The 13,408-nt window shown below is 37.4% G+C and overlaps 2 pseudogenes; both read left to right on the top strand.

Annotated features, from left to right (window-relative positions):
- Positions 1-1,540: 1,540 nt before the first annotated feature.
- On the top strand, positions 1,541-2,367 carry LOC132490439 (cytochrome c oxidase subunit 3-like; annotated as a pseudogene).
- A 1,180-nt stretch (positions 2,368-3,547) lies between these two features.
- On the top strand, positions 3,548-6,517 carry LOC132490438 (NADH-ubiquinone oxidoreductase chain 5-like; annotated as a pseudogene).
- Positions 6,518-13,408: the final 6,891 nt, after the last annotated feature.

The following is a 13,408-nucleotide window of genomic DNA, read 5'->3' as shown; positions in this document are numbered from 1 at the left end:
ATGAAAATGAGTTTACAGTGCAATTATAAAATAACAGGAAATAATCTACCAGGAATTGGACAGCATATACAACAGGAGATTTCAAATCTCAATAATAGTGGAAGATAGAACGATCTGACAGAGATTCTGAAGTAAATTGTTAAGATGATTAAAGAGAAAAAAAAACTAGAATTGAAGATGTATACAAAAGGACACAAAAGCATACGAAAATAAGATATAGTGATAAATGGATATAGAGGTGGCCGGATGGACAAATATGTGTACATCAAGTGTCGTAAAATGTTCATAGTAGAATGTAGCTGGTGGTTATACAGGTGTTCAATGTAAAGTGACTTCTTATCTGTTTGAAATTTTTCATAGTAAAATGCTGGGAGAAATATACTACAAACAAAGAATGGCAAGATATAAAAAGAATCAACTCAACAACTATAAAAGCTGGGGAAATATTTACAAAACTGTTTGCAGGCATTAGCCATCAGCAAAGGACCACAATAAAATACCAAGGACCACAATAAAACTGGAATAAGCAGGTTTGGGAACAAAAAGAACCATCTCACCAGAAGTATACAACTCAAATGACAGAGACCAAAGTTTAGCATAGAGCACTGGCAGTGGTCCTCAGAGTGTGGTCCCCTGACTAGCAGCATCACCATCACCTAGAAACTTGTTAAAAAAGCAAATATTCAGGCTCCTCCACAGAACCACTGAATCAGAAACTCCAGGGCTAGAGCCCAGCACTCTGATTCTGATGCTTTCTTATGCATCAGAGAATCACTGGTTATAGGGAAATAGAACTTCTGATATAAGGTAGCTAACAAAAAACTAATGATAACATTGATGATAACACATAATCTTGAGAGAATTCCCTTTCAAGTCCAAAATGAATAGTATTATCACTTCTTTCAATGGAGTACTTGCAAATAATTTTACTTTCTACATTAAAAATGTTGGTGAATTTTATTGTCAAACTATTAAAACTGATAAGGAAGTGCAGCAAAGCCATGCTGGATATAGGATTAATATGCAAGTTATATAAAATTTAAATGTGCTTCTACAAGGCAGAACTATTTATAAAATGTAATTTTTTAAAGATATTTATTATTTATTATAAATATATTGTATTTATTATATTTATTATAACCCAACTATAACAAATCTAAACCTAGTAATCTACTTTATAATAACTTTCACTATATTTATATTATTCATTCACAGCTCAGCTACCACTACATTATCACCATTACACGCAGGAAACAAAATACCTATTATCACAACCCTTACTCTAGCTACCCTGCTATCAGTAGGAGGACTCCCGCCACTATCAGGGTTCATACCCAAATCAATAATCATCCAAGAAATGACAAAAAAAATAACATTATTTTGCCCACACTAATAGCCATCACAGCACTAGTTAACTTGTATTTCTACATGCGACTCACTCCACAGCACTGATAATGTTCCCCTCCACAAACAACACAAAAATAAAATGGCAATTTGACTCTACAAAGCAAATAACGCTCCTACCAACCATGATCGTAATATGCACTATACTCCTACCCCTCACACCAATACTATCAGTATTGGAATAGGAATGTAGGTTAAACCAAACCAAGGGTCTTCAAAGCCCTAAGCAAGTATAATTTACTTAATTCCTGCCTAATTAGGATTGCAAGACTATATCCTACATCAACTGATTGCAAATCAAACACTTTAATTAAGCTAAATCCTCCCTTGACTGGAGGGATACATCTCCCAGGAATTTTTAGCTAACAGCTAAATACCCTGGTCAACTGGCTTCAATCTACTTCTCCCACCGCCAGGGAAAAAAGGGACTTCGAGATAGGATAATCCTATGATCTCAGAGTCCTCTTTTTTACCAGCTTCTTTGGAGCCTTCTACCACTTAAGCCTCGCCCCTACACCTGAATTAGCCGGGTGCTGGCCGCCAACAGGCATTCCCCCTCGAACTCCACCAGAAGTACCGCCCCTTAACACTTCTGTGCTACTAGCCTCTGGTGTATCTACTACTTGAGTGTACCACAGCCTTATGGAGGGAAACCACAAGCATGTACTCCAAGCCCTTTTTATTACAATCTCCCTAGGCATATATTTTACACTCCTACAAGCCTCAGAGTACTATGAAGCACCCTTTACAATTTCAGACAGACTATACGGATCAACTTTCTTCATAGCCACAGGATCTCACGGACTGCACATAATTATTGGGTCCACCTTCCTCATTATCTGTTTTCTACACCTATCAACATATCACTTCACGTCCAACCATCACTTTGGCTTTGAAGCCGCTGCTTGATACTGGCATTTTGTAGATGTTGTATGACTATTCCTTTACGTATCTATCTATTGATGAGGCCCATAATTCTTTCAGTATTAATTAGTACAATTGATTTCCAATCAGCTTCTGTATAACCCAAAAAAGAATAATAAACTTAATACTGGCCCTATTGACAAACACAGCACTGACCTCATTGCTCGTACTCATCGCTTTCTGAGTCCCCAAGCTGAATATTTATACAGAAAAAACAAGGCCTAATGAATGTGGATTTGACCCCATAGGATCATCCCGCTTGCCTTTTTCTATAAAATTCTTCCTAGCAGCAATCACATTTCTTCTCTTCGACCTAGAGATTCCCCTTCTACTGCCCCTCCCCTGAGCACCTCAAACAAATAATCTAAAAACAGTACTCACCATAGCCCTGCTCCTAATCTCATTATTGACAATTAGCCTGGCCTATGAATGAACTCAGAAGGCCCTAGAATGAACTGAACATGGTATTTAGTTTAAAACAAATGATTTCGACTCATTAGATTATGACTAAATTCATAATTACCAAGTGCCTTTAGTATATGTAAATATTATTATAGCTTTCACAGTATCTCTTGTAGGACTGCTAATATATCGGTCCTACTTAATATCCTCACTATTATGTCTAGAAGACATAATATTATCGCTATTCCTCATGGCAACCCTAATGATCCTAAATTCACACTTCACTTTAGCCAGCATAATACCCATCATCCTGTTAGTGTTTGCAGCCTGTGAGGCCACACTCAGATTATCCTTGCTAGTAAGAGTATCAAACACATATGGCACTGACTACGTATGAAACCTTAACCTCCTCCAATGCTAAAATGTATTGTCTCTATGATTATATTAATACCCCTGACTTGGTTATCAAAAAATAATATAATTTGAATTAACTCTACAGCCCATAGCCTACTAATTAGCCTCACAAGCCTGCTTCTCCTTAATCAGTTTAATGATAATAGCCTTAATTTCTCATTAATGTTCTTTTCCAACTCCTTCTCTACACCACTATTGATCTTAACGATATGACTCCTACCACTGATATTAATAGCCAGCCAATCTCACCTGCTCAGAGTCACTGACCCCAAAAGAAACAATATATCACTATACTAATCATATTACAAACATTTTTAATTATAACACTTACAGCCACAGAACTAATTTTATTTTACATTATATTCGAGGCTACACTAGTTCCTATACTCATTATCATCACTCGATGAGGTAACCAGACAGAACACCTTAATGCAGGACTCTACTTTTTATTCTACACACTAGTTGGGCCACTCCCACTTCTAGTAGCATTAGTATATATCCAAAACACTACAGGCTCTCTAAATTTCTTAGTACTCCAATATTGAACCCAAGCACCACCCAATTCCTGATCTAACGCTTTCATATGACTAGCCTGCATAATAGCTTTTATGTTAAAAATACCCCTCTATGGCCTCCACCTCTATGGACTACCCAAAGCACATGTAGAAGCCCCCATCACAGGCTCTATAGTCCTTGCAGCCTATTACTAAAACTTGGGGGCTACTGCACACTGCAAATTACAGCAATACTCAACCCGCTGACAGAATGCATAACATATCCCTTTCTTATGCTTTCCCTATGAGGAATAATCATAACCAGTTCAATCTGCACCAAACAGACCTAAAATCACTTATCACATATCCTTCCATCAGCCATATAGCACTTTTCATTGCAGCTATTCTTATCCAGACGCCTTGAAGTTATATAGGAGCCACTGCTTTAATAATCACCCACGGCCTCACATCATCTATACTACTCTGCCTAGCAAACTCAAATAACGCACCAGTCCATAGCTGAGCAATAATCTTAGTCCAAGGCCTACAAACCTTCCTCCTACTAATAGCCACTTGATGACTGCTAGGAAACCTAACAAACTTAGCCTTATCCCCAGCTATTAGTCTGGTTGGAGAGTTGTTTGTGGTTATATCCTTCTTGTGATCAAATTTTACCACTATCTTAATAGGAGCCAACATTGTAATTACAGGCTTATACTATCTCTATATATTAATTACAACACAATGTGGTAAACACACACACCATATTAATAACAATACACCCTCTTTCACATGAGAAAATGCCCTTATAGCCCTTCATGTTTTAGCCCTCCTACTCTTGTCACTAAACCCCAAAATTATCCTAGGCCCCCTGTATTGTAAATATAGTTTTAAAAAAACACTAGATTGTGAATCTTGTAACAGAAGACTGAAACTTCTTATTTACCGAGAAAGTATGCAAGAACTGCTAATTCATGCTCCCATGCCTAACAGTATGGCTTTTTCAAGCTTTTAAAGGATAGTAGTTATCCGTTGGTCTTAGGAACCAAAAAATTGGTGCAACTCCAAGTAAAAGTAATAAACCTATTTTCCTCTTTCACTCTGGTCACACTGTTATACTAACAATCCCAATTATAGTAACTAATACAGATCTTTACAAAAGCAACAAATATTCATCATATGTAAAAAATACTGTCTCATGTGCTTTCATTACCAGCGTAATTCCAAGAATATTTGTCCACACAGGCCAAGATATAGTTATCTCAAACTGACATTGGATCACTGTTCACACCCTTAAATTAACACTTAGCTGCAAAATAGATTATGTCTCAATAATATTCATACCAGTAGCATTATTTGTCACGTGGTCCATTATGGAGTTCTCAATATGATACACACACTCAGATCCCTACATTAACCGGTTCTTCAAATATCTACTCCTCTTCCTCATCACCATGCTATTTCTTGTTACTGCCAACAACCTTTTCCAACTTTTTATTGGGTGAGAGGGGGTTGGAATTATATCCTTCCTGCTCATTGGGTGGTGAGACGGGTGAACAGACGCACACACAGTTGCTCTCCAGGCAATCCTATATAACCGCCTTGGGGATATTGGATTTATTGTATCAATAGCATGATTCCTGTTTAACCTAAACACATGAGACCTGCAACACATTTTTATACTAGACTTAAAACACTCAAATCTCCCCCTCATAGGACTCGTACTAGCTGCAGCTGGAAAATCAGCCCAATTTGGACTTCACTCCTAAATCCCCTCAGCAATAGAAGGCCCTACTCCTGTATCAGTCTTACTCCACTCAAGCACAATAGATGTAGCAGGAATCTTCTTGCTTATTAGATATTACCCTTTAACAGAAAACAAGAAACTTATTCAAACCATAACACTATGATTAGGAGCCCTTACCACCCTATTCACAGCAATATGTGCCCTCACCCAAAACGACATTAAAAAACGGTTGCTTTCTCCACTTCAAGCCAATTAGGCCTAGTAATGGTAAAAATTGGCATCAACCAACCCTATCTAGTGTTCTTGCACATCTGCACACATGCTTTTTTTAAGGCCTGCTATTCATATGCTCCAGATCTATTATTCACAGCCTGAATGACGAACAAGATATTCGAAAAATAGGAGGCCTATTCAAAGCTCTACCTTTCACCACAACAGCCCCTATTATTGGAAGTTTAGCACTGACAGGAATGCCTTTCCTCACCGGCTTCTATTCTAGAGACCTGATCATCGAAACTGCTAACACGTCTTGTACCAACGCCTGAGCCCTGCAAATAACGCTAGTTGCCACCTCCCTTACAGCTGTGTATAGTGCTCGCATTATCTTCTTCGCACTACTAGGACAATCTCCCTTCTCTCCCTTAACTTCAATCAATGAAAACAACCCACCCCTAATTAACTCCATCAAATGCCTACTAATTGGAAGTGTCTTTGCCAGGTTTATTATCTCCAGCAACATCCCCCCAACAAAGGTCCCCCTAAAAACCATGTCCCTATATCTAAAATTAACTGCCCTTACAGTGACCGTCCTGGGCTTTGTACTAGCACTTGAAATTAATCTTAACACACAAAATTTAAAATTTATTTACCCTCAAATTCTCTAGTCTTTTAGGATATTTCCCCGCTCTCATGCACCATTTACCTCCCTACCTAGACCTATCAATAAGCCAAAAATCAGCATCCTCCTCTTAGACTTAATCTGACTAGAAAAGATTTTACCAAAAACCACATCCCTTATTCAATTAAAGCTCTCCATGCTATTCTCAAGCCAAAAGGCCTTATCAAACTATACTTCCTATCGTTCCTTATTACCCTCATCCTTAGCATGCTTTTATTTAATTACCGCAGGTAGTCTCCTTAATAACTACAACACCAATAAACAGCGACCAGCCAGTAAAAATTACCAACCAGGTACCATAACTATATAATGCTGCAAGCCTCATGGCTTCCTTGCTAAAAAAACCAGAATCACCAGTGTCATAAATAACCCAGTTTCCCAGCCCATTAAACACAGCCTCCACCTCTTCATCCTTTAAAACATACAGCACCGTTAAAAACGCTATTACCAATCCTGAAAGAAATGTCCCCAAAACAGTGTTATTAGAAACCCAAACTTCAGGATACTGCTCAGTGGCCATAGCCATCATATAACCAAACATATCCAAAATCCCTCCTAAATAAGTAAAAAACACCATCAAGCCTATAAAAATGAACCACCAAAATTCAACACAATCCCACACCCAACACCGCCACTCACAATCAACCCAAAGCCCCCATATATAGGTGAAGGTTTTGAAGAAAACCCCACAAAACTAATCACAAAAATAACCCTTAAAATAAATACAATATATGTCATCATCATGCCCACATGGATTCTAACCATGACTAATGACATGAAAAATCATCATTGTCATTCAACTATAAGAACACCAATGACCAACATCTGAAAAATCACACCCACCAATAAAAATCATCAACAGTGCATTTACTGACCCCCCAACCCCATCAAATATCTCGTCATGATGAAATTTTGGTTCTCTATTAGGTATTTGTTTAATTCTACAAATCCTAACAGGCTTGTTCCTAGCAATACACTACACACAAGACATAATAACTGCCTTCTCATCAATAACACACAACTGCCAAGACATTAACTATGGATGAATCATTTGATACATACGTGCAAACAGAGCTTCCATATTCTTTATTTGCCTTTACGTTCACGTAGGACGTGGTCTATATTATGGATCCTACACCTTTCTAGAAATATGAAACATTGGAATTGTTCTGCTATTTACAGTTATAGCCACTGCATTCATAAGCTACATGCTACCATGAGGACAAATATATCTTGAGGAGAAACAGTCATTACCAACCTTCTCTCAGCAATCCCATATATGGACACTACTCCTGTCAAATGGATCTGAGGTGGCTTTTCTGTAGATAAGGCAACTCTTCCGCGATTTTTTGCCTTCCATTTTATTCTCCTTTTCATCATTACAGCACTAGCAGCTGTCCACCCACTATTTCTCCACGAAACAGGATCCAACAACCCCACAGGAATCCCATCCGACATAGACAAAATCCCATTCCACTCCTATTACACAATCAAAGACATCTTAGGTGCCCTGTTACTAATTCTAGCCTCACTAATACTAGTCCTATTCTCACCCAACTTACTAGGAGACCCCAACAACTATACCCCAGCAAACCCACTCAACACACCACCACACATTAAACCAGAGTGATATTTTCTATTTGCATATGCAATTCTACGAACAATCCGTAACAAACTAGGAGGAGTCCTAGCCTTAATACTTTCAATCCTAATTTTAATATTTGTCCCAATACTCCACACATCCAAACAACTAAGTATAACCTTCCGACCCCTTAGCCAATGCTTATTTTGAGTACTAGTAGCAGATCTACTAACACTAACATGAATCAGAGAACAACCTGTAGAACACCCCTTCATCATTATTGGACAACTAGCATCTATTTTATGTTTTCTTCTAATCCTAGTACTAATGCCAGTAACTAGCATCATTGAAAACAATCTCCTAAAATGAAGAGTCCTTGTAGTATATCATATTTACAAGACCCTGGTCTTGTAAACCAGAAAAGGAGAACAACACACCTCCCCAAGACTCAAGGAAGAAGCCCCAGGCTTTACTGCCAGCACCCAAAGCTGGAATACTACTTAAACTATTCCCTGAGATTTTATTATAGGACATTTACAGAACTGTTAAGTACTATGTCAGTATTAAAACAGCTCATCTTATCACAAACTATTATGTACATCGTGCACAACTGTACTACCACATCAATAAGTACATACACCCCATATGTACATATTACATTATATGGATAATCGTGCATTACATTATTTACCCCATGCTTATAAGCATGTACATCATATTATTAGTATTACGTAGTATGTATAGATTATTAATCATACATAGTACATTAAGTCAAATCATTCCCAGTCAACATGCCTATCCCATCCATTAGACCACGAGCTTAAGCACCAGGTGGGGGTTTCTATTAATGAACTTTGTCAGACATCTGGTTCTTACTTCAGGGCCATCTCATCGAAAATGGCCCACTGTTTCCCCTTAAATAAAACATCTCAATGGACTAATGACTAATCAGCCCATGCTCACACATAACTGTGGTTTCATGCACTTGGTATTTTTTAATTTTTAGGGGGGGATGCTTGGACTCAGCTATGACCTTAAAAGGTCTTAACACAGTCAAGCAAATTGTAGCTGGACTTTAATTGAAAATTATTTACCAGCATCAACAATCCATGGTGTGCAATTTAGTCAGTGGTTATAGGACATAACAATATTATATGTATATTCATGTGCAATAAACACTAGCATTCCACTTTCCCCACCTCATCTAAAAATAAGCACCCATCAAATCAGGCAACCTCAAAAACACCCCCCATCATACCAATAAACTATTTAGATAGTCACTACCCATATAGACAGACATCCCCCTAGATTCATTAACCACTTTATCAAAAATTTAATACTAAATCCAACACAAACCACAGAACACAGCCATATAAATATCACCTGTACACAACAAGTTGATGTAACCTAAATCTCTAAAGCAAGCACTGAAAATGCCTAGATGAGCTTGCTAGCTCCATAAACACACAGGTTTGGTACCAGCCTTTCTATTAATTTTTAATAGAATTACACATGCAAGTATCTGCACTCCAGTGAGAATGCCCTCTAAATCACTAAGATTAAAAGGAGCAGGTATCAAGCACACTATACCAGTAGCTCATAATGCGTCGCTCGACCACATCCCAACGGGAGGCAGCAGTGAAAAAAATTAAGCCATAAACGAAAGTTCGACTAAGCCATGTTAATTAAGGTAGGTAAATTTCGTGCCAGCCACCTCGGTCATACGATTAACCCAAGTTAATAGAGATACGTCTTAAAGCGTGTTAAAGAGTAATACAAAATAAAGTTAAATTTTAATTAAGCTGTAAAAAGCCATAATTAAAGTAAAGATAGACTACGAAAGTGACTGTAGCACGTCCTGATTACATGACAGCTACGACCCAAACTGGGATTAGATACCGCACTATGCTTAGCTCTAAACCCAAATAATTATAAGATTATTTACCAGAGTACTATTAGCAACAGCTGAAAACTCAAAGGACTTGGTGGTGCTTCACACCCCTCTAGAGGAGCCTGTTCTATAATCGATAAACCCCGATAAACTTCACCAACCCTTGCTAATTCAGTCTATATACCGCCATCTTCAGCAAACCCTAAAAAGGAATAAAAGTAAGCGCAACTATAGCACATAAAAACGTTAGCTCAAGGTGTAACCCATGGGGTGGGAAGAAATGGGCTACATATTCCACACCAAGAACATTCTCTTACCTGCACGAAAGTTTTTATGAAACCTAAAAACCAAAGGAGGATTTAGTAGTAAATTAAGAGTAGAGTGCTTAATTGAATAAGGCCATGAAGCACGCACACACCACCCGTCACTCTCCTCGAGTATATAACAAAAATCATAACCTACTGGAAAATACTAGTTTATTTTGTGAAAGGAGATAAGTTGTAACAAGGTAAGCATACTGGAAGGTGTGCTTGGATAAATCAAAGCATAGCTTAAATAGTTTACACCTAGGAGATTTCATAACCTATGAATGACTTGAACTAAATCTAGCCCACACCCCTTCCCATTATATTAGCATGAACCGATCAAATGAAACATTCACCTAACATTTAAATTATAGGAGATAGAAATTTAAATATTTATGGCACTATAGAGAAAGTACCATAAGGGAATGATGAAAGAAACATTAAAAGTAACAGAAAGCAAAGCTTACCCCTTGTACCTTTTGCATAATGATTTAACTAGCAAAATTTTAACAAAGAGAACTTAAGTTAAACCACCTGAAACCAGATGAGCTACTTATGAACAGTTATTAGAACAAACTCATCTATGTCACAAAATAGAAGATTTATAAGTAGAGGTGACAAGCCTAATGAGCCTGGTGATAGCTGGTTGTCCAGAAAAAGAATTTCAGTTCAACTTTAAATAACACTAAGGACCCCTTATAGGTTTTAATGTATATTTAAATGTTAGTCTAAAAAGGTACAGCTTTTCAGAAATGGGTACAACCTTAACTAGAGAGTAAAAATAAACAGCACCACAGTTGGCTTAAAAGCAGCCACCAATTAATAAAGTGTTCAAGCTCAACAATAAATATACCTTAATATCAATATTAAATAAATTAACTCCTAGTCTTATTACTGGAGTAATCTATAAAATTATAGAAGCAATACTGTTAATATGAGTAACAAGAGATATTTCTCCTTGCACAAGTTTACATCAGCAACTAATAATATACTGATAGTTAACAGTAAATAAATACAGCCCAACACTCAACTATTTATTAAATACACTGTTAAGCCAACACAGATGTGCACCCAAGGAAAGATTTTAAAAAGTAAAAGGAACTCGGCAAATACAAACCCCGCCTGTTTACCAAAAATATCACCTCTAGCATTATTAGTATTGGAGGCACTGCCAGCCCGGTGACAACTGTTAAATAGCCGTGGTATCCTGACCGTGCAAGGGTAGCATAATCATTTGTTCTCTAAATAGGGACTTGTATGAATGGCCACATGAGGGTTTTACTGTCTCTTACTTTTAATCAGTGCAGTTTACCTCCCTGTGAAGAGGCGGGGATACCGAAAAATGATGAGAAGACCCTGTGGAACTTCAATTAGTTAATCCAAAAAAACATGATTAAACCATCAAGGGATAACAAAATTTCACATGGGTTGACAATTTTGGTTGGGGTGACCTCGGAGCACAAAAAAACCTCCTAGTGATTAAAGCTTAGACTCACTAGTCAAAGCATAGTATCACTTATTGATCGAAAACATTGATCAACAAAACAAGTTACCCTAAGGATAAGAGCGCAATCCTATTCTAGAGCTCATGTCAACAATAGGGTTTACGACCTTGATGTTGGATCAGGACACCCCAATGGTGTAACCGCTATTAAAGGTTCGTTTGTTCAACGATTAAAATCCTACGTGATCTGAGTTCAGACTGGAGTGATCCAGGTCGGCTTCTCTCTATTATGTATTTCTCCCACTACGAAAGGACAAGAGAAATAAGGCCTACCTTAAGCAAGCGCCTTTAAAATAATGATAGAATCTCAACTTAATAAGCAAACACAAAACAGTCACCTGAGACCAGGGTTTATTTAGGGTGGCAGAGCCTGGTAATTGTGTAAAACTTAAACCTTTATACCCAGAGGTTAAAATCCTCTCCCTAACAAAATGTTTATAATCAATATTCTAAGGCTTGTTATCCCTATTCTTCTAGCCATAGCATTTTTAACATTAGTAGAATGAAAAATTCTAGGCTACGTGCAACTCCAAAAAGGACTGAAAACTGTAGGACCATATGGCCTACTTCAACCCATTGCTGATGCAATCAAACTATTCATTAAAGAACCACTATGACCAGCTACGTCCTCCACCTCCATATTCATCATAATGCCAGTTCTGACCTTGACTCTAGCCCTAACAATATGAATCCCCTACCCATGCCATACCCCTTCATTAACGTAAACCTAGGGGTGCTATTTATACTAGCCATATCAAGTCTAACTGTGTATTCTATCTGACGGTCCAGCTGAGCCTCCAACCCAAAATATGCACTAATCGGGGCTCTATGAGCCGTGGCACAAACAATCTCATACGAAGTAGCACTAGCAATTATTCTCTTATCTGTGCTCCTAATAAACGGGTCTTTCACCGTATCAACCCTTACCACAACACAAGAACAACTATGGCTGATCTTTCCATCATGGCCACTGGCCATAATATGATTTATTTCTACCCTAGCAGAGACCAACCGAGCCCTGGTCAACCTAACAGAAGGAGAATCCGAGCTCGTGTCTGACTTTAATGTAGAATATGCAGCATAGAATATTCCCTATGTTTTTCCCAGAAGAATACACTAATATCATCATAATAAATATATTCACAAAAATCCTGTTCCTGGGAGCATTTCACAACCCACATACACCAGAACTATACACAATCAATTTCATCATCAAAACACTGTTATTAACAATATCCTTATTATGAATTTGAGCATCCTACCCTTGATTCTGATATGACCAGTTAATACACCTACTCTGGAAAAGTTTCCTGCCTTTAACACTAGCCCTGTGCATGTGACACGTATCACTACTCATCATAATGGCAAGCATCCCCCCACAAACATAAGAAATATGTCTGATAAAAGAGTTACTTTCATAGAGTAAGTAATAGAGGTTTAAGCCCTCTTATTTCTAGAATTATAGGAATTGAACCTACCCTTGAGAATTCAAATTCTCTATGCTACCGTACTACAATAAACATAAGGTTCCTATAAATAAAGATAATAAAAGATATGCAAAAAATTTATGAAGAAAATATATAAAATCTTATTGCAAATCATAGCGATATCTGTGAGAGATATCTTACTGAATGGGAAGATTCAATATCACAAGAATATAGTGCTCCCAGAATATGCGTGTGTACATATGCATACATAAGTGTGTTTTATATATATATGCATATGTATGTATAAATACATATTTTATATATACATACATATATTACATATATACATATGAATGTGACTTTAAAATATCAGGTAATTCCAAATTCCCAAATATGTTTTTAATGTGAGAAGCTGG

The sequence above is a fragment of the Mesoplodon densirostris genome, chromosome 5, assembly GCF_025265405.1.
Source record: "Mesoplodon densirostris isolate mMesDen1 chromosome 5, mMesDen1 primary haplotype, whole genome shotgun sequence".
Lineage (NCBI taxonomy): Eukaryota > Metazoa > Chordata > Mammalia > Artiodactyla > Ziphiidae > Mesoplodon > Mesoplodon densirostris.
Note: the sequence above shows the minus strand (reverse complement) of the source record. Positions and strands in the feature narration are given on the sequence as shown.